We start from the raw sequence: 19,534 nt of genomic DNA on the forward strand, positions 1-19,534 counted from the left end.
TGGCATTGTTATCTTTCCAAGTGCTGCTATCTATTTCCCTCCGAAGCCACATAGAGGATGTGTTGCAGCATGTATTTTGTTCTCTTGTTCTTGCATTTGCCTGAAAGCCTTTGCAAAGATGATGTCTGCTGCAATGCCTATTTCCACCAGAACATTGTGGACCAGAAATCCTTTTATGACGCAAGATATGACCTTGGCATCATTGTGAGGATAGTCCTTGAGCTGAAGGTCCTCTTGAGAAAAAAGTGATTAGCACATGAGACCATTTGGATTTGATGTAGGGTCCTTGTACTCCGACATGTTGTACCTTCTTTGGGCCTCCTTCTTCTGCTTCTTGTTGGCTGGCTCTAAGCTTGAACCGCCTGTGATGGGAAAAACGAGCTTCATCGCCACAGATGACGAAAGCTTGATGACTTTGCGAAGCCATTGTTGTAGTCGTGGAAGTGAGTTCACCGGAGGTGGGCACCAATGTTGGTTACTTATTCTCAATTGCTATGAATAAAAAACAAGGCAACACGAATATTAAATATTAAGGACCTTCGTCCTTTGAAGCATTATCTTTTTTCAAACATAATGGTTCTTAGACGAAGGTGATGAAAAACGTGTCGTCATCTCTCATAAAGATAATAATATTATAACATCATATTATCTTATGTATTCACTTCATTTTACACGTTAGAATAATATCATAATATATATTACATGCTAATAAGACATTACAAGCATTACATTGCATTCGTACATTCGGCTTGCTAGAAGGAGAGAATGCACTTTCAATGAATGTGTGAACAATACAGGAGTAATGTTCATCTATTTATAGGCATGAGACACAACCCAAATAAAAGTACAATTATGACCCTAATGCATATACATTGCTCTAATACATATACTAAGGATAAATGGGTCTTTTTACTGTTGATTTGGTTTCTTGTATAACCTTCGGGGTTACCTTAAGCCGAAGCTCTAATTCTTTTTCGAAGCTCTGTTATATCCTTTGTGCATCTGCTATAGCTTCGACATTCAGTCCTTTGTCATATCTATTAATGACGAATTAAAAATGGTTTCCTTCATTCTGAAGACCTTCAGCAGAGAAGGAGACCCCAACAGAAAGATGAGCTTGTTAGATTCACATTTGTGTTTAAAGAACAAGCTTCGTAAAAAGCTCCTACTAGGTGGCTAAAGTTAATAGAAGAAAGGTGCAACGAGATTGTCAGATACTATCTTGTGAGATAACACGAAGATATGTCATCCCCTTTCAAGAACGGGGGTAAACTTAGGATAAACAGAGTTTTGAATGCCATAGGATTTGAATACCCTGACTATACAAATCCTACAACCAGTGCCGAAGCTGGAGAAAAAAGGAAGATGGCCATGGAGGCCAGTGGGAGTAAGGTACAAAGAAGACTACCAATGATGATATAGAAGATGACAAATCTGAATATGACAAAGAGTCACCTTCGGCTAAAGCCACATCTCCAAAGAAGAAAAAGGCCAAAATTTCTGAAAAGAAGATTTCTGTCGTGCAAGAACAAGAAAAGGGGAGTACCACTACTATCTCGCCGCTGGGCTATACATGAATCCTTGAGGTAATGACCCCACCACTTCCATTTTCCACTCTAAAGACTCGATTGGCAACAAATGGACAAGAAACCTAAGGAAGTAATCCACTAAGGGCATTTTAAATGACACTTCAATTCCCTGGGAGGATTTTCCCCACTCGGGTGTATTTCCCTGCCATTGTTTGTCAACCAAGGGGTTAAAACCACTCGTGAGACCAAAATACTTCAAAAAATCAGAAAAATCAAAGAAAAATAGGAAATATTTAGAAAAAAACAAAAACACAATGAAACACCATTAAAATATAAAAAATGAACCAAACATAATCATCTAATATCCAACAAAGTTATCCAACATAGCTTAACTTAAATAACATCTAATATCCAACCAACGAAGTTAATCTATCCATCATCACATCACATAAGATCATCTCCATTCACACGTACAAATAGACAATATAACGTAAAAAATAGACTATAAATCTCTTCATTAGAAACTTCGGCGCTAGAAGAAATTATGAGTTGAACTCCTTTTCACAAGCTTAATGTGGACTACATTACATTTTCCTTCTCCATGTCAGCTTGATGTGTTGCTCCCCTTAACATTCTGCATGTAACAGAAAGTCGCCTAGAGGGGGGGTGAATAGGCAAATCTGAAATTTATAAACTTTAAGCACAACTACAAGTCAGGGTTAGCGTTAGAAATATAATCGAGTCCGAAAGAGAGGATGAAAACAAATCACAAGCGAATAAGAGTGGATGACACTGTGATTTGTTTTACCGAGATTCGGTTCTTGCAAACCTACTCCCCGTTGAGGTGGTCACAAAGATCGGGTCTCTTTCAACCCTTTCCCTCTCTCAAACGGTCACTTAGACTGAGTGAGCCTTTCTCTTCAATCAACTGGGACACTAGGTCCACTACAAGGACCACCACAACTTGGTGTCTCTTGTTTTGATTACAAGTGAGTTGAACACAAGAAAGAAGGAAGAAGAAAAGCAATCCAAGTGCAAGAGCTCAAAAGAACACAAATGTCTCTCTCTCTAGTAACTAATTTGTTTGGAGTGATTCCGGACTTGGGAGAGGATTTGATCTCTTTGATTGTGTCTTTGATGAAGTCTAGAGCTCTTGTATGAGGTTTGATGGCTGGAAACTTGGATGCATTGAAGTGTGGTGGTTGGGGGGTATTTATAGCCCCAACCACCAAGTTGACCGTTGGTGAAGGCTTCTATCGTATGGCGCACCACACAGTCCGGTGCGCCACCGGACACTGTCTGGTGCGCCAGCCACGTCACCAGACCGTTGGGTTCCGACCATTGGAGCACTGACAAGTGGGACCACCGGACAGTCACTGTTCACTGTCCGGTGCGCCTTCTGATGCTTGCTCTGACTTCTGCGCGCGCAGTGAACACTGTTCACTGTTCCTGTACCGTTGCAGACGACCGTTGACGCTTCGAGCCGTTGCTCCGCTTGGTGCACCGTACAGTCCGGTGCTACACCAGACAGTCCGGTGAATTATAGCGGAGCGGCCTCCCGAATTCCCGAAGGTGGCAAGTTCAGAGTGGAACTCCCTGGTGCACCGAACACTGTCCGGTGGCACACCGGATAGTCCGGTGCGCCAGACCAGGGCTGCCTTTGGGTTGTCTTTTGCTCTCTTTGTTTGAACCCTTTCCCTGTCTTTTTATTGGTTTGTTGTGAACCTTTGGCACCTGTAGAACTCATAATCTAGAGATGTGAGGCGGGACCCACACATAAGAAATCACCCTATAGATCTTCTCCATTCGCCCGCGCAACAAACCAAGGCCATCACCGTGAATCCCCTTCGCCAGCTAGCCCCAACCACTTCGCCCACCTCACCGGGAGATAAATATCATGTTGACCCCCACTTTCTCCTCGACCATAACCCTCTGCTCACAGCGGATTGGACGCCTACCCATTCAAGCGCGACTCACCACCATTGGCGCTCTTACGACGTGTGCCCCGGATCAGTGCCGCACCGTACTCCGACCTGTGCTCTCCCTCCGTCGATTCATCGAGTGGTGTGGTGCATGGTGCGTGTGTGCTGCAGAAGAATTACTGCCCTGGAACGGGGGAATTCCTCGTCGGAATCCATACCTCCGGCGCGGAACCACTTGCGCTGTGGTCTGCCTTGTTCACCTCACGATCGTCGGTAAGAGCTATCCCACCATCTCTGCCTCATCTCCTCTTGGCGTAGGACTGGTTCATTACGAAACTGCGGTAACCAGTGTGCTGGCCATGGGTCGCTGGAGTCTGGAGAGAAGGGGGGCTCCGTCGTTGTAGCTTGTCATCGCCGCGGGTCGGGTTTAGCCGCCACGTGTAGTCGGATTATGGGTGGTGTTTGGTAATCGTTGGTCCGTCCAGGAACGGATGAGATTAGATTAAGTTTACTGATTGGTGAGGGAAGTCCTAGAGCGTTGGATCAAGATTTGTGGACCACGATCAGATTTTGGAAGATTAAATCCGGACCGCTGATCTTTGTATATGCGGTTCACGTTGCGTACCCATTCGGCGTGCAGAGATCTAATCTCCACTGGTATTGCATTATCCAACGGCGGAGATCAAACCATACCTCTTCATCTCGGCATATTTACTAAAGAAACCCTGAAATTTTAGGAAACCAACCCGCCATCGCCATCCACTGTTCGCTGAGTCTAGGGAATCTTACGCTGTGGCCCCTGGTGTTCTCTGAAATTATGCGCCCAGTCCAGAGACTTAGAAAATCAGAGAAATAAATATAGAAATTGATTTTTAATATATACATAAGTGCTAGAACTTGTATAAATCATAGAAAATTCATATGAACTCCAAAGTGATCCATTCTAGTGCCTAAAATTTTGTAATAATATTGTTTATCACCTAGAGTCTCTGTTTTGACATGAAAACAGTAGTAAAATTAATTTCTTACTTAATCATATATCAATCACATAAAACCTTTGGAAATTCATAATTTAAAATCTATAACTTCAAAATTAATGATTCATGTTCCTAGGATCTTATTTTAATGTGTAGATTATTATTATTTACTTTGTTTACATGTTTGGTGTGATGTTAATTTCTCCTTTATATTATGCTTGTTTGTATTGTGGAGAGTAGAAGAACCTGTGACTGAGGATCCTGGTGCCCAGCAGATTGAAGTTGCTGAGCAGGAGCTCATTGAAGGCAAGTTGTGCCCTTGACCACTTTTATACCCAATAATGTTCTTTAATGTCATTATTCATGCATAGGTTTAATTTTGATGGGACCCAATAGGTCACCCTAGTCTGTTCATCCTTTTTACCTTGTTTACCCCTGAATCATTTGGGTAGTTATGCTATTCTTTACATGGTTTTGGGTTAATATTTCATTATATCCATGTTCCAATTATTTTGTTATTTTATTTATGTTCATGTCAAGATCATTAATTTTAATTGGAACATGGAGCCTAACTTGAGAAACACGTGCCACCACAAGGGAGGAATGAGACCCCTTTGCTGACTAATTAGGAAAGCTAGTGGAAGACTACCTTACCCGAAAGGGGCAAGGGCAGTAGGGGAGTTGCATGCAGGGAGGTTCTCGGGTTGATTTTGCTGCGATGGCGGTGAGACGAGGGATTCTTGCAAGCGCTCTTCCCATAAACTGTAGCGGGTTTTCGGAAGCTAGTGGAACTTTGTAAAGGCCTCTTAGTGTTGCCCTGCCTTGCTTCCTTGGTAGAGGTGTATGGGAGTCACGATCCCTTGGCAGATGGGTAACATGACTTGTGGGTACAGCGTACAACTTCTGCAGAGTGTAAAACTGGTATACTAGTCGAGCTCATGGTCAAGAGCAGCTCTGGACTCTCACATGATTAATTTATGGAACTTAAATTCAATTTATCATTTGCATTGCATGGGATTATTTATTAATTTTGTTCTATTATTTATTATGGTTTGGTATTTACTTACACTTAGTAACTGCTAATAAAATTTTGACCAACTTATAAAAGCAATGCCTAGCTTCAATCTTTAGTTTGTTGATCAGCCTTACACTTCACATGAACTCCCACCTTTGGTGAGTTCATGCACATTATTCCCCAGAACTTGTTGAGCGATGAACATGTGTGAGTCACCCTTGCTGTCTCACACCCCCCACAGGAGAAAAACAGGTTGAGGGTGTTGTTCGAGCATGTTACACGTGTTGATTATTATTTTGAAGAAGTGGAAGTATATATTTAACACATGTTAGATGGGGTGGTCTCATGTTGGTGTCATGCATAGTGCATCCATCATTCTTTGCATGGAAGTTTCGTCGCGATCATATGGTCCGACCGTACCGGTACAATACGCATCATACGTTGCCCGAGGAGGGGTATGATGCAGCTTCATATCCTTAGAGGTATGAAGGCAGAAGTCATTACTGCATTTGTAGCCATGTACATTCATGGGTGAAACGTGGAACCTGTCATGGTTACGTGGATATTGTGGTTCTCCCCTTTGAGTTTTTTTTGGAACTGGGTATTTGGTACCTTGTATACTTGTTGCATTTTAGTATTCAAGAACGGAGTTGTGAACTTCGTGGTTGTTAAAACACGGTTTGTTTACGTTGTCCAATTATTGTTTGATCATTTTACTTGCTGAGACGTGTCATCTCACTCTTGCATTATTTGATGCAGGCACTTGAACTTTGCTTGGGGAAAGGAGGGAAGTACCAGCACAATCACTACACCCCCAAATAATTATACCACTGCTTACTAATGACGTTAAATAGTGGTTTCGAGTCAAGGAGGTTGATTGTTATGAAATAGTGTGTGCTAGTGGTCTATTATGTTCTAGTCTTTATGGTGGTCGTAATTTTTGGTTGGCTGAATTAATTTTGTCTTGAATGTTTATTTCTACCTTGGCATCCTAATTATACAATGCGGGTTACCTTTCTTTTGCATCATGTATAAACTCTGTGTTCCTCTCGTTATGCAACTTTCAAGGGAGGTGGTGCCGAATTTTTACTTTCTATCTCCATTTCTTTTTATGCTTTCTAATTTGTGGGAAGGGTTTTTGGTAACACCCATTGTGTGGGAGCAACGGGGTGTTACAGAGCACCCTTTCTTGACTTCGATGGCTCCATATGATGTATCACTTCTATTTATCTCGGGTTATCTTCGATTCCTTTGGTTGACACCAGGCACCCAAGGAATTTGCTCTTCTTTACTCCAAAGATACATTTTTCTAGATTAAACTTGAGGCCAGCTTTCTTGAAGTTAGAAAATGTTTCTTGCAAACCCGCAATGTGATTTTCTTACTTCATACTCTTGACTATGATGTCATTAATATATGTCAACACATTTCCGCCAATTTGGGTACTTAGCACCTTGAACGTCATTCTGCTGAAGCTTCCTCTAGCATTCTTGAGCCCCTCAAACATCCGAAGGTATCAATATGTACCACTAGGGGTTATGAAGCTTGTATTAGGCTCATCTTAGCCTGAGTAGCAATCCAACAGGCTCATGAGTTCCAATGTGGCTGCCGCATCTATAAGGGAGTCTATCCTGGGCAAAGGAAACTCATCCTTCAGGCATGCCTTGTTGAGATCTGTCAAATCAATAAACAATCTCCATTTCCCATTGGCCATTTTTACCATTACAGTATTGGCTAACCATTCTGGATATGTTACTTCTCTGATTACTCCAGCACATATAAATCTTTTGACTTCATTCCCTGCTCCTTCGGCTTTGTCATCCGACATCTTCCGAAGCTTTTGCTTTCTTGGTCTGATGGTGGGATCTACTTTGAGAGAATGTTCAATAATGTCTTTATTGACACCACATAGATCATTGGCTGACCAAGCAAAGACATCTCTGTTATTGAACAAGAATTTTGTTGGAGTATTTTCTTGCTCCTCAATTAACTAGGATCCAAACAACACTTTTTGTTCAGCTATATCTTCACACAAGAGCATGGACTTTGGCTGGTCTACCGAAGCTGCTTTATTTGTTATATGCTTGTGTTGCTGGTGGGCTTCAGCTTCATCTATATTGTGGATAGCTCTAGAGTCTGTCCAATTTCCTTCGGCTCTTCTAGCAGCATCTTAGCTTCCATGCACAGCAATTGGGCCCTGATCTGATGGTATTTTCATGCACAGGTATGCTGGGTGTAATATTTCATGGAAATCATTGAATGTTCCTCTTCCAATGATTGCATTGTAGGGATACTCCATGTCTACAATATCAAATACAACTTGCTCAGTTCTGGTGTTGTGTATGTAGCCAAAGGTAATTGGCATTGTTATCTTTCCAAGTGCTGCTATCTATTTCCCTCCGAAGCCACACAGAGGATGTGTTGCAGCATGTATTTTGTTCTCTTGTTCTTGCATTTGCCTGAAAGCCTTTGCAAAGATGATGTCTGCTGCAATGCCTATTTCCACCAGAACATTGTGGACCAGAAATCCTTTTATGACGCAAGATATGACCTTGGCATCATTGTGAGGATAGTCCTTGAGCTGAAGGTCCTCTTGAGAAAAAAGTGATTAGCACATGAGACCATTTGGATTTGATGTAGGGTCCTTGTACTCCGACATGTTGTACCTTCTTTGGGCCTCCTTCTTCTGCTTCTTGTTGGCTGGCTCTAAGCTTGAACCGCCTGTGATGGGAAAAACGAGCTTCATCGCCACAGATGACGAAAGCTTGATGACTTTGCGAAGCCATTGTTGTAGTCGTGGAAGTGAGTTCACCGGAGGTGGGCACCAATGTTGGTTACTTATTCTCAATTGCTATGAATAAAAAACAAGGCAACACGAATATTAAATATTAAGGACCTTCGTCCTTTGAAGCATTATCTTTTTTCAAACATAATGGTTCTTAGACGAAGGTGATGAAAAACGTGTCGTCATCTCTCATAAAGATAATAATATTATAACATCATATTATCTTATGTATTCACTTCATTTTACACGTTAGAATAATATCATAATATATATTACATGCTAATAAGACATTACAAGCATTACATTGCATTCGTACATTCGGCTTGCTAGAAGGAGAGAATGCACTTTCAATGAATGTGTGAACAGTACAGGAGTAATGTTCATCTATTTATAGGCATGAGACACAACCCAAATAAAAGTACAATTATGACCCTAATGCATATACATTGCTCTAATACATATACTAAGGATAAATGGGTCTTTTTACTGTTGATTTGGTTTCTTGTATAACCTTCGGGGTTACCTTAAGCCGAAGCTCTAATTCTTTTTCGAAGCTCTGTTATATCCTTTGTGCATCTGCTATAGCTTCGACATTCAGTCCTTTGTCATATCTATTAATGACGAATTAAAAATGGTTTCCTTCATTCTGAAGACCTTCAGCAGAGAAGGAGACCCCAACAGAAAGATGAGCTTGTTAGATTCACATTTGTGTTTAAAGAACAAGCTTCGTAAAAAGCTCCTACTAGGTGGCTAAAGTTAATAGAAGAAAGGTGCAACGAGATTGTCAGATACTATCTTGTGAGATAACACGAAGATATGTCATCCCCTTTCAAGAACGGGGGTAAACTTAGGATAAATAGAGTTTTGAATGCCATAGGATTTGAATACCCTGACTATACAAATCCTACAACCAGTGCCGAAGCTGGAGAAAAAAGGAAGATGGCCATGGAGGCCAGTGGGAGTAAGGTACAAAGAAGACTACCAATGATGATATAGAAGATGACAAATCTGAATATGACAAAGAGTCACCTTCGGCTAAAGCCACATCTCCAAAGAAGAAAAAGGCCAAAATTTCTGAAAAGAAGATTTCTGTCGTGCAAGAACAAGAAAAGGGGAGTACCACTACTATCTCGCCGCTGGGCTATACATGAATCCTTGAGGTAATGACCCCACCACTTCCATTTTCCACTCTAAAGACTCGATTGGCAACAAATGGACAAGAAACCTAAGGAAGTAATCCACTAAGGGCATTTTAAATGACACTTCAATTCCCTGGGAGGATTTTCCCCACTCGGGTGTATTTCCCTGCCATTGTTTGTCAACCAAGGGGTTAAAACCACTCGTGAGACCAAATACTTCAAAAAATCAGAAAAATCAAAGAAAAATAGGAAATATTTAGAAAAAAACAAAAACACAATGAAACACCATTAAAATATAAAAAATGAACCAAACATAATCATCTAATATCCAACAAAGTTATCCAACATAGCTTAACTTAAATAACATCTAATATCCAACCAACGAAGTTAATCTATCCATCATCACATCACATAAGATCATCTCCATTCACACGTACAAATAGACAATATAACGTAAAAAATAGACTATAAATCTCTTCATTAGAAACTTCGGCGCTAGAAGAAATTATGAGTTGAACTCCTTTTCACAAGCTTAATGTGGACTACATTGCATTTTCCTTCTCCATGTCAGCTTGATGTGTTGCTCCCCTTAACATTCTGCATGTAACAGAAAGTCGCCTAGAGGGGGGGTGAATAGGCAAATCTGAAATTTATAAACTTTAAGCACAACTACAAGTCAGGGTTAGCGTTAGAAATATAATCGAGTCCGAAAGAGAGGATGAAAACAAATCACAAGCGAATAAGAGTGGATGACACTGTGATTTGTTTTACCGAGATTCGGTTCTTGCAAACCTACTCCCCGTTGAGGTGGTCACAAAGATCGGGTCTCTTTCAACCCTTTCCCTCTCTCAAACGGTCACTTAGACTAAGTGAGCCTTTCTCTTCAATCAACTGGGACACTAGGTCCACTACAAGGACCACCACAACTTGGTGTCTCTTGTTTTGATTACAAGTGAGTTGAACACAAGAAAGAAGGAAGAAGAAAAGCAATCCAAGTGCAAGAGCTCAAAAGAACACAAATGTCTCTCTCTCTCTAGTAACTAATTTGTTTGGAGTGATTCCGGACTTGGGAGAGGATTTGATCTCTTTGATTGTGTCTTTGATGAAGTCTAGAGCTCTTGTATGAGGTTTGATGGCTGGAAACTTGGATGCATTGAAGTGTGGTGGTTGGGGGGTATTTATAGCCCCAACCACCAAGTTGACCGTTGGTGAAGGCTTCTATCGTATGGCGCACCACACAGTCCGGTGCGCCACCGGACACTGTCTGGTGCGCCAGCCACGTCACCAGACCGTTGGGTTCCGACCATTGGAGCACTGACAAGTGGGACCACCGGACAGTCACTGTTCACTGTCCGGTGCGCCTTCTGATGCTTGCTCTGACTTCTGCGCGCGCAGTGAACACTGTTCACTGTTCCTGTACCGTTGCAGACGACCGTTGACGCTTCGAGCCGTTGCTCCGCTTGGTGCACCGTACAGTCCGGTGCTACACCAGACAGTCCGGTGAATTATAGCGGAGCGGCCTCCCGAATTCCCGAAGGTGGCAAGTTCAGAGTGGAACTCCCTGGTGCACCGGACACTGTCCGGTGGCACACCGGATAGTCCGGTGCGCCAGACCAGGGCTGCCTTTGGGTTGTCTTTTGCTCTCTTTGTTTGAACCCTTTCCCTGTCTTTTTATTGGTTTGTTGTGAACCTTTGGCACCTGTAGAACTCATAATCTAGAGCAAACTAGTTACTCCAATTAATTTTGTGTTGGGCAATTCAACCACCAAAATTCATATAGGAAAAGGTGTAAGCCTATTTCCCTTTCAATCTCCCCCTTTTTGGTGATTGATGCCAACACAAACCAAAGCAAATATAATAGTGCAGAATTGAACTAGTTTGCATAAGGTAAGTGCAAAGGTTGCTTGGAATGAAACTAATAATTATTTCTACTAGATATGCATGGATGGCTTTCTTCTTATTTAAAATTTTGGACCACGCTTGCACCACTTGTTTTGTTTTGCAAAGTTTAGGAAATACTTTTTCAAAATCTTTTGCAAATAGTCAAAGGTATATGAATAAGATTTTGAGAAGCATTTTCAAGATTTGAAATTTTCTCCCCCTGTTTCAAATGCTTTTCCCTTGACTAAACAAGACTCCCCCTTAATGAAATCATCCTCTTAGTGTTCAAGAGGGTATACCAATTTGTAATTATATCAAAAATAAGATACCAATTTGAAAAATCTTTTCTTAACCCAAATTTGAAAGACTACATTTTTGAAATTGGTGGTAGTGCGGTTCTTTTGCTTTGGGCTAATACTTTCTCCCCCTTTGGCATGAATCGCCAAAAACAGATACTTGTGAGCGAAGTATAAGCCCTTGGGTAAACTTTTGCCCCCTTTGGTAAATAATATATGAGTGAAGATTATACCAAATTGGAGAGCGGTGCGGAGTGACGGCGAAGGGTGAGTAATTCGATGGAGTGGAGTGGAAGCCGTGTCTTCGCCGAGGACTCCATTTCCCTTTTAATCTGTGACTTAGCATAATATTCACTTGAAAACACATTAGTCATAGCACATGAAAGAGAGATGATTAAAGGTATATAAATGAGCTATGTGTGCAAAATATCAATCAAAATTCCTAGAATCGAGAATGTTTAGCTCATGCCTAAGTTTGGTAAAAGTTTTCTCATCTAATGGCTTGGTAAAGATATTGGCTAATTGTTCTTTGGTGTTAATATAAGCAATCTCGATATCCCCCCTTTGTTGGTGATCCCTCAAAAAGTGATACCGAATGGCTATGTGCTTAGTGCGGTTGTGCTCAACGGGATTATCTGCCATGCGGATTGCACTCTCATTATCACATAGGAGAGGAACTTTGGTTAATTTGTAACCATAGTCCCTAAGGGTTTGCCTCATCCAAAGCAATTGCGCGCAACAATGGCCTGCGGCAATATACTCGGCTTCGGCGGTAGAAAGAGCTACAGAATTTTGTTTCTTAGAAGCCCAAAACACCAGAGATCTTCCCAAGAACTGGCAAGTCGCTGATGTGCTCTTTCTATCAATTTTACACCCTGCCCAATCAGCATCTGAATATCCAATTAAATCAAAAGTGGATCCCCTGGGGTACCAAAGGCCAAACTTAGGAGTATAAACTAAATATCTCAAGATTCGTTTCACGGCCCTAAGGTGAACTTCCTTAGGATCGGCTTGGAATCTTGCACACATGCATACGGAAAGCATAATATCCGGTCGAGATGCACATAAATACAGTAAAGATCCTATCATCGACCGGTATACCTTTTGATCTACGGATTTACCTCCCGTGTCAAGGTCGAGATGCCCATTGGTTCCCATGGGTGTCTTGATGGGCTTGGCATCCTTCATCCCAAACTTGGTGAGTATGTCTTGAATGTACTTCGTTTGGCTAATGAAGGTGCCCTCTTAGAGTTGCTTTACTTGAAATCATAAGAAATACTTCAACTCCCCCATCATAGACATCTTGAATTTTTGAATCATGATCCTACTAAATTCTTCACAAGTAGATTTGTTAGTAGACCCAAATATGATATCATCAACATAAATTTGGCATACAAACAAATCTTTTGCAATAGTTTTAGTAAATAAAGTAGGATCGGCTTTTCCGACTTTGAAGCCATTAGCGATAAGAAAATCTCTTAGGCATTCATACCATGCTCTTGGGGCTTGCTTGAGCCCATAAAGCGCCTTAGAGAGTTTGTAAACATGGTTAGGGTACTCACTATCTTCAAAGCCGGGAGGTTGCTCAATATAGACTTCCTCCTTGATTGGTCCATTGAGGAAGGCACTCTTCACGTCCATTTAATAAAGCTTGAAGCCATGGTAAGTAGCATAGGCAAGTAATATATGAATTGACTCAAGCCTAGCTACTGGTGCATAGGTTTCACCGAAATCCAAACCTTCGACTTGTGAATATCCCTTGGCCACAAGTCGGGCTTTGTTCCTTGTCACCACACCATGCTCATCTTGCTTGTTATGGAAGACCCACTTGGTTCCTACAACATTTTGATTAGGACATGGAACTAAATGCCATACCTCATTCCTCGTGAAGTTGTTGAGTTCCTCTTGCATTGCCAACACCCAATCTGAATCCCTTAACGCATCTTCTACCCTGTATGGCTCAATAGAAGACACAAAGGTGTAATGTTCACAAAAATGAGCAACACGAGATCGAGTAGTTACCCCCTTACGAATATCGCCGAGGATGGAGTTCACGGGGTGATCTCGTTGTATTGCTTGGTGGACTCTTGGGTGTGGCAGTCTTGGACCCTCATCATCTTACTTGTCTTGATCATTGGCATCTCCCCCTTGATCATTGTCCGCCTCTTGAGGTGGCTCATCTTCTTGATCTTCATTTTCATCCTCTTGAGCTTGATCCTCATCTTGAGTTGGTGGAGATGTTTGCATGGAGGAAGATGGTTGATCTTGTGCTTGGGGAGGCTCTTCGGATTCCTTAGGACACACATCCCCAATGGACATGTTCCTAAGCGCGACGCACGGAGCCTCTTCATCATCTAACTCATCAAGATCAACTTGCTCTACTTGAGAGCCGTTAATCTCATCAAACACAATGTCACAAGAAACTTCAACTAGCCCAGTGGACTTGTTAAAAGACTCTATATGCCCTTGTGTTTGAATCATATCCTAGTAAAAAGCCTTCTACAGCCTTAGGAGCAAATTTAGATTTTCTACTTCTTTTAACAAGAATAAAACATTTGCTACCAAAGACTCTAAAATATGAAACATTAGGCTTTTTACCGGTTAGGAGTTCATATGATGTCTTCTTGAGGATTCGGTGAAGATAGAGACGGTTGATGGCGTAGCAAGCGGTGTTGATTGCTTCCGCCCAAAACCGATCCTAAGTTTTGTACTCATCAAGCATGGTCCTCGCCATGTCAAGTAGAGTTCTATTCTTCCTCTCCACTACACCATTTTGTTGTGGCATGTAGGGAGAAGAGAACTCATGCTTGATGCCCTCATCCTCAAGGAACCCTTCAATTTGAGAGTTCTTGAACTCCGTTCCGTTGTCGCTTCTAATCTTTTTGATCCTTAAGCCGAACTCGTTTTGAGCCCGTCTCAAGAATCCCTTTAATGTTTCTTGGGTTTGTGATTTTTCCTGCAAAAAGAACACCCAAGTGAAGCGAGAATAATCATCCACAATAACAAGACAATACTTACTCCCGCCGATGCTTATGTAAGCTATCAGGATGAATAGGTCCATGTGGAGTAGCTCAAGCGGCCTGTCGGTCGTCATGATGTTCTTGTGTGGATGATGAACACCAACTTGCTTTCCTGCTTGACATGCGCTACATACCCTGTCTTTCTCAAAATGAACATTGGTTAGTCCCAAAATGTGCTCTCCCTTTAGAAGCTTATGAAGATTCTTCATCCCAACATGGGCTAGTCGGTGGTGCCAGAGCCAACCCATGTTAGTCTTAGCAATTAAGCAAGTGTCGAGTTCAGCTCTATCAAAATCTACTAAGTATAGCTGACCCTCTAACACTCCCTTAAATGCTACTGAATCATCACTTCTTCTAAGGACAGTAACACCTATATCCGTAAAAAGACAGTTGTAGCCCATTTTGCATAATTGAGAAACAGAAAGCAAATTGTAATCTAAAGAATCTACAAGAAAAACATTGGAAATAGAATGGTAAGGAGATATAGCAATTTTACCAAGTCTTTTGACCAAACCTTGATTTCCATCCCCGAATGTGATAGCTCTTTGGGGATCATGGTTTTTCTCGTAGGAGGAGAACATCTTCTTCTCCCCTGTCATGTGGTTTGTGCACCCGCTATCGATGATCCAACTTGAGCCCCCGGATGCATAAACCTACAAAAAAAATTTAGGCCTTGTTCTTAGGTACCCAAACGGTCTTGGGTCCTTTCACATTAGAAACAAGCACTTTGGGTACCCAAACACAAGTCTTTGACCCCTTATGTTTGCCCCCAATATATTTGGCAACTACTTTGCCTGATTTATTAGTTAAAACATATGATGCATCAAAAGTCTTAAATGAAATGTTAGGTTCATTTGATGCAATTGGAGTTTTCTTCTTAGGCATTTTAACATGTGTAGAACTCCTAGAGCTAGAAGCCTCATTCTTGTGAATAAAAGCATGATGGGAATGAGTCTTCTTTGCATGAATTGTCCTAATCTTATCCTCAGGATAACCAGTAGGATACAAAATATAACCATTGTTATCCTGAGGCACGGGAGCCTTGCCCTTAACAAAATTGGACAATCTTTTATGAGGGGCATTAAGCTTGACATTGTCTCCCTGTTGGAAGCCAATGCCATCCTTAATGCCAGGGCGTCTCCACTATAAAGCATACTACGAGCAAATTTAAATTTTTCATTCTCTAGTTCATGCTCGGCAATTTTAGCATCTAGTTTTGCTATATGATCATTTTGTTGTTTAATCATAGCAAGGTGATCATGAATAGCATCTATATTAACATCTCTACATCTAGTGCAAATAGAAACATGATCAACCGTAGATGTAGAGGGTTTGCAAGTATTTAATTCAACAATCTTAGCATGTAAAATAACATTTTCATTTCTAAGATTGGAAATGGAAACATTGCAAACATCTAATTCCTTAGCCTTAGCAATTAATTTATCATTCTCAAACTTAAGGCTAGCAAGAGATTCATTCAACTTGTTAATCTTAGCAATTAAACCGGCATTATCATTTCTTAGATTAACAATTGAATCATCACAAACATTTGATTTCTCAACCTTATCAATTAATTTGGCATTTTCATTTCTAAGGCTAGAAATAGTGTCATGGCAAGTGCTAAGCTCACTAGTTAATTTTTCACATTTTTCTACCTCTAGAGCATAAGCATTTTTAACCTTAACATACTTTTTGTTTTCCTTAATAAGGAAGTCCTCTTGGCTATCCAAGAGTTCATCCTTCTCATGAATAGCACTAATCAATTCATTCAATTTCTCTTTTTGTTGCATGTTAAGATTGGCAAAAAGAGTAAGCAAGTTATCCTCATCATCACTAGAATTATCCTCATCACTAGAGGTTGCATACTTAGTGGAGGATCTTGATTTTACCTTCTTCTTGTCGTCCTTTGCCATGAGGCACTTGTGGCTGACGTTGGGGAAGAGAAGCCCTTTGGTGACGGCGATGTTTGCGGCGTCCTCGTCGGAGGAGGAGTCGGTGGAGCTCTCGTTGAAGTCCCACTCCCGGAAAACATGGGCATCGCCACCCTTCTTCTTGTAGTATCTCTTCTTTTCTCTTCTCTTTCCCTTCTTGTCGTCACCCCTGTCACTATCACTTGATAATGAACATTTTGCAATAAAATGACCGGGCTTACCACACTTGTAGCAAACTTTCTTGGAGCGGGGCTTATAGTCATTCCCCCTCCTTTGCTTGAGGATTGGCGAAAGCTCTTGATGATGAGCGCCATCTACTCGTTGTCGAGCTTGGAGGCGTCGATGGGGATCCTATTTAGTGTAGAGTCCTTCTTTTCTTCTTCTGTCGCCTTAAATGCGACGGGTTGTACCTTGGGTGTTGAGGTGGCGCCTTGCTCGATGATTTTCTTGGAGCCTTTGATCATCAATTCAAAGCTCACAAATTTTCCTATCACTTCCTCGGGAGACATTAGTTTATACCTTGGATCACCACAAATTAATTGAACTTGAGTAGGGTTAAGAAATACGAGTGATCTAAGAATAACCTTGACCATCTCATGGTCATCCCATTTGGTGCTCCCGAGGTTGCGCACTTGGTTCACCAAGGTCTTGAGCCGGTTGTACATGGCTTGTGGCTCCTCCCCTTGATGAAGCATGAAGCAACCGAGCTCCCCCTCGATCGTTTCCCTCTTGGTGATCTTGGTCACCTCGTCTCCTTCGTGTGCGGTCTTGAGTACGTCCCAAATCTCTTTGGCGCTCTTCAACCCTTGCACCTTGTTATACTCCTCTCGACTTATAGAGGCGAGGAGTATAGTGGTGGCTTGGGAGTTCAAGTGCCGGATTTGGGCTACCTCGTCCGAGTCATAGCCTTCATTCCCCACGAATGGTTCCTGTGCACCAAACTCAACAATGTCCCAAATACTAGCGTGAAATGAGGTTAGATGGTGCCTCATTTTATCACTCCACATACAATAATCTTCACCATAAAAAACCGGTGGTTTGCCTAGTGGGATGGAAAGTAAAGGAGTGCGTTTGTAAATGCAAGGATAGCGTAAGGGGATCTTACTAAAATTCTTGCGCTCATGGCGCTTAGAAGTGACGGACGGCGCGTCGGAGCCGGAGGTGGATGGCGATGAAGAGTCGGTCTCATAGTAGACCACTTTCTTCATCTTCTTTTTCTTCTCGCTGCTCTGTTGCGACTTGTTGTGTGAAGGGGATCCCTTCACCTTGTTGCCGGACTCTCCCGACGGAGCCTTCCCGTGGCTTGTGGCGGGCTTCTCGCCGGTCACCATCTCCTTGGCATGATCTCCCGACATCACTTTGAGCGGTTAAGCTCTAATGAAGTACCGGGCTCCGATACCAATTGAATGTCGCCTAGAGGGGGGGTGAATAGGCAAATCTGAAATTTATAAACTTTAAGCACAACTACATGCCGGGGTTAGCATTAGAAATATAATCGAGTCCGAAAGATAGGGTGAAAACAAATCACAAGCGAATAAGAGCGGATGACACGGTGATTTGTTTTACCGAGGTTCGGTTCTTGCAAACTTACTCCCCGTTGAGGTGGTCACAAAGACCGGGTCTCTTTCAACCCTTTCCCTCTCTCAAACGGTCACTTAGACCGAGTGAGCCTTTCTCTTCAATCAAATGGGACACTAGGTCCACTACAAGGACCACCACAACTTGGTGTCTCTTGTTTTGATTACAAGTGAGTTGAACACAAGAAAGAAGGAAGAAGAAAAGCAATCCAAGCGCAAGAGCTCAAAAGAACACAAATGTCTCTCTCTCTCTAGTCACTAATTTGTTTGGAGTGATTCCGGACTTGGGAGAGGATTTGATCTCTTTGATTGTGTCTTTGAATGAAGTCTAGAGCTCTTGTATGAGGTTTGATGGCTGAAAACTTGGATGCATTGAAGTGTGGTGGTTGGGGGGTATTTATAGCCCCAACCACCAAGTTGACCGTTTGTGAAGGCTTCTGTCGTATGGCGCCACCGGACACTGTCCGGTGCGCCAGCCACGTCACCAGGCCATTGGGTTTCGACTGTTGGAGCACTGACAAGTGGGACCACCGGACAGTCACTGTTCACTGTCCGGTGCGCCTTCTGACGATTGCTCTGACTTCTACGCGCGCAGTGAACATTGTTCACTGTTCTTGTACCGTTGCAGACGACCGTTGGCGCTTCGAGCCGTTGCTCCACTTGGTGCACCGGACAGTCCGGTGAATTATAGCGGAGTGGCCTCCCGAATTCTCGAAGGTGGCAAGTTCAGAGTGGAACTCCCTGGTGCACCGGACATTGTCCGGTGGCACATCAGACAGTTTGGTGCGCCAGACCAGGGCTGCCTTTGGGTTGTCTTTTGCTCTCTTTGTTTGAACCCTTTCTCGGTCTTTTTATTGGTTTGTTGTGAACCTTTGGCACCTGTAGAACTCATAATCTAGAGCAAACTAGTTAGTCCAATTAATTTGTGTTGGGCAATTCAACCACCAAAATTCATATAGGAAAAGGTGTAAGCCTATTTCCCTTTCAGTAACATCAATTGACACATGGTTTAGTAGCATAGCTGGAGCCTCAGTTTAGTAATGGTAGCAGCAAAAGGAGGAAGTATCATTACACAAAGCTCCAACAAACCACAAATCTAGCCAACTCCAACAGTTGGAAAGTAGGTGCATGTAACTGTTGTGCAGAAACAAAAGTGCGGAAACAAAAGTTTAGAGCATCATTACACATAACTGTAGCTTAAACAAAAGTGGGAAATAGTGCTAAATCGTTTTCAGCCATATATAATGCTAAAAATTAAAATGTGCATGCTAAGTCTCACAGCAACACAAAAATACATACATAGGACTATACTACATGCACTTGTCAAAAGATGCAAAAGAAACATATGTAGCAAAACCCATCTTGACTACATATTAAGTTAACTACATAGTTGACAGTACACTAAACTTGACTCCATATTAATTAACTATATCATATCTTGGTTTACCTTTGCTTAACTATAGA

This window comes from Zea mays, chromosome 2 (assembly GCF_902167145.1).
Source record: "Zea mays cultivar B73 chromosome 2, Zm-B73-REFERENCE-NAM-5.0, whole genome shotgun sequence".
Lineage (NCBI taxonomy): Eukaryota > Viridiplantae > Streptophyta > Magnoliopsida > Poales > Poaceae > Zea > Zea mays.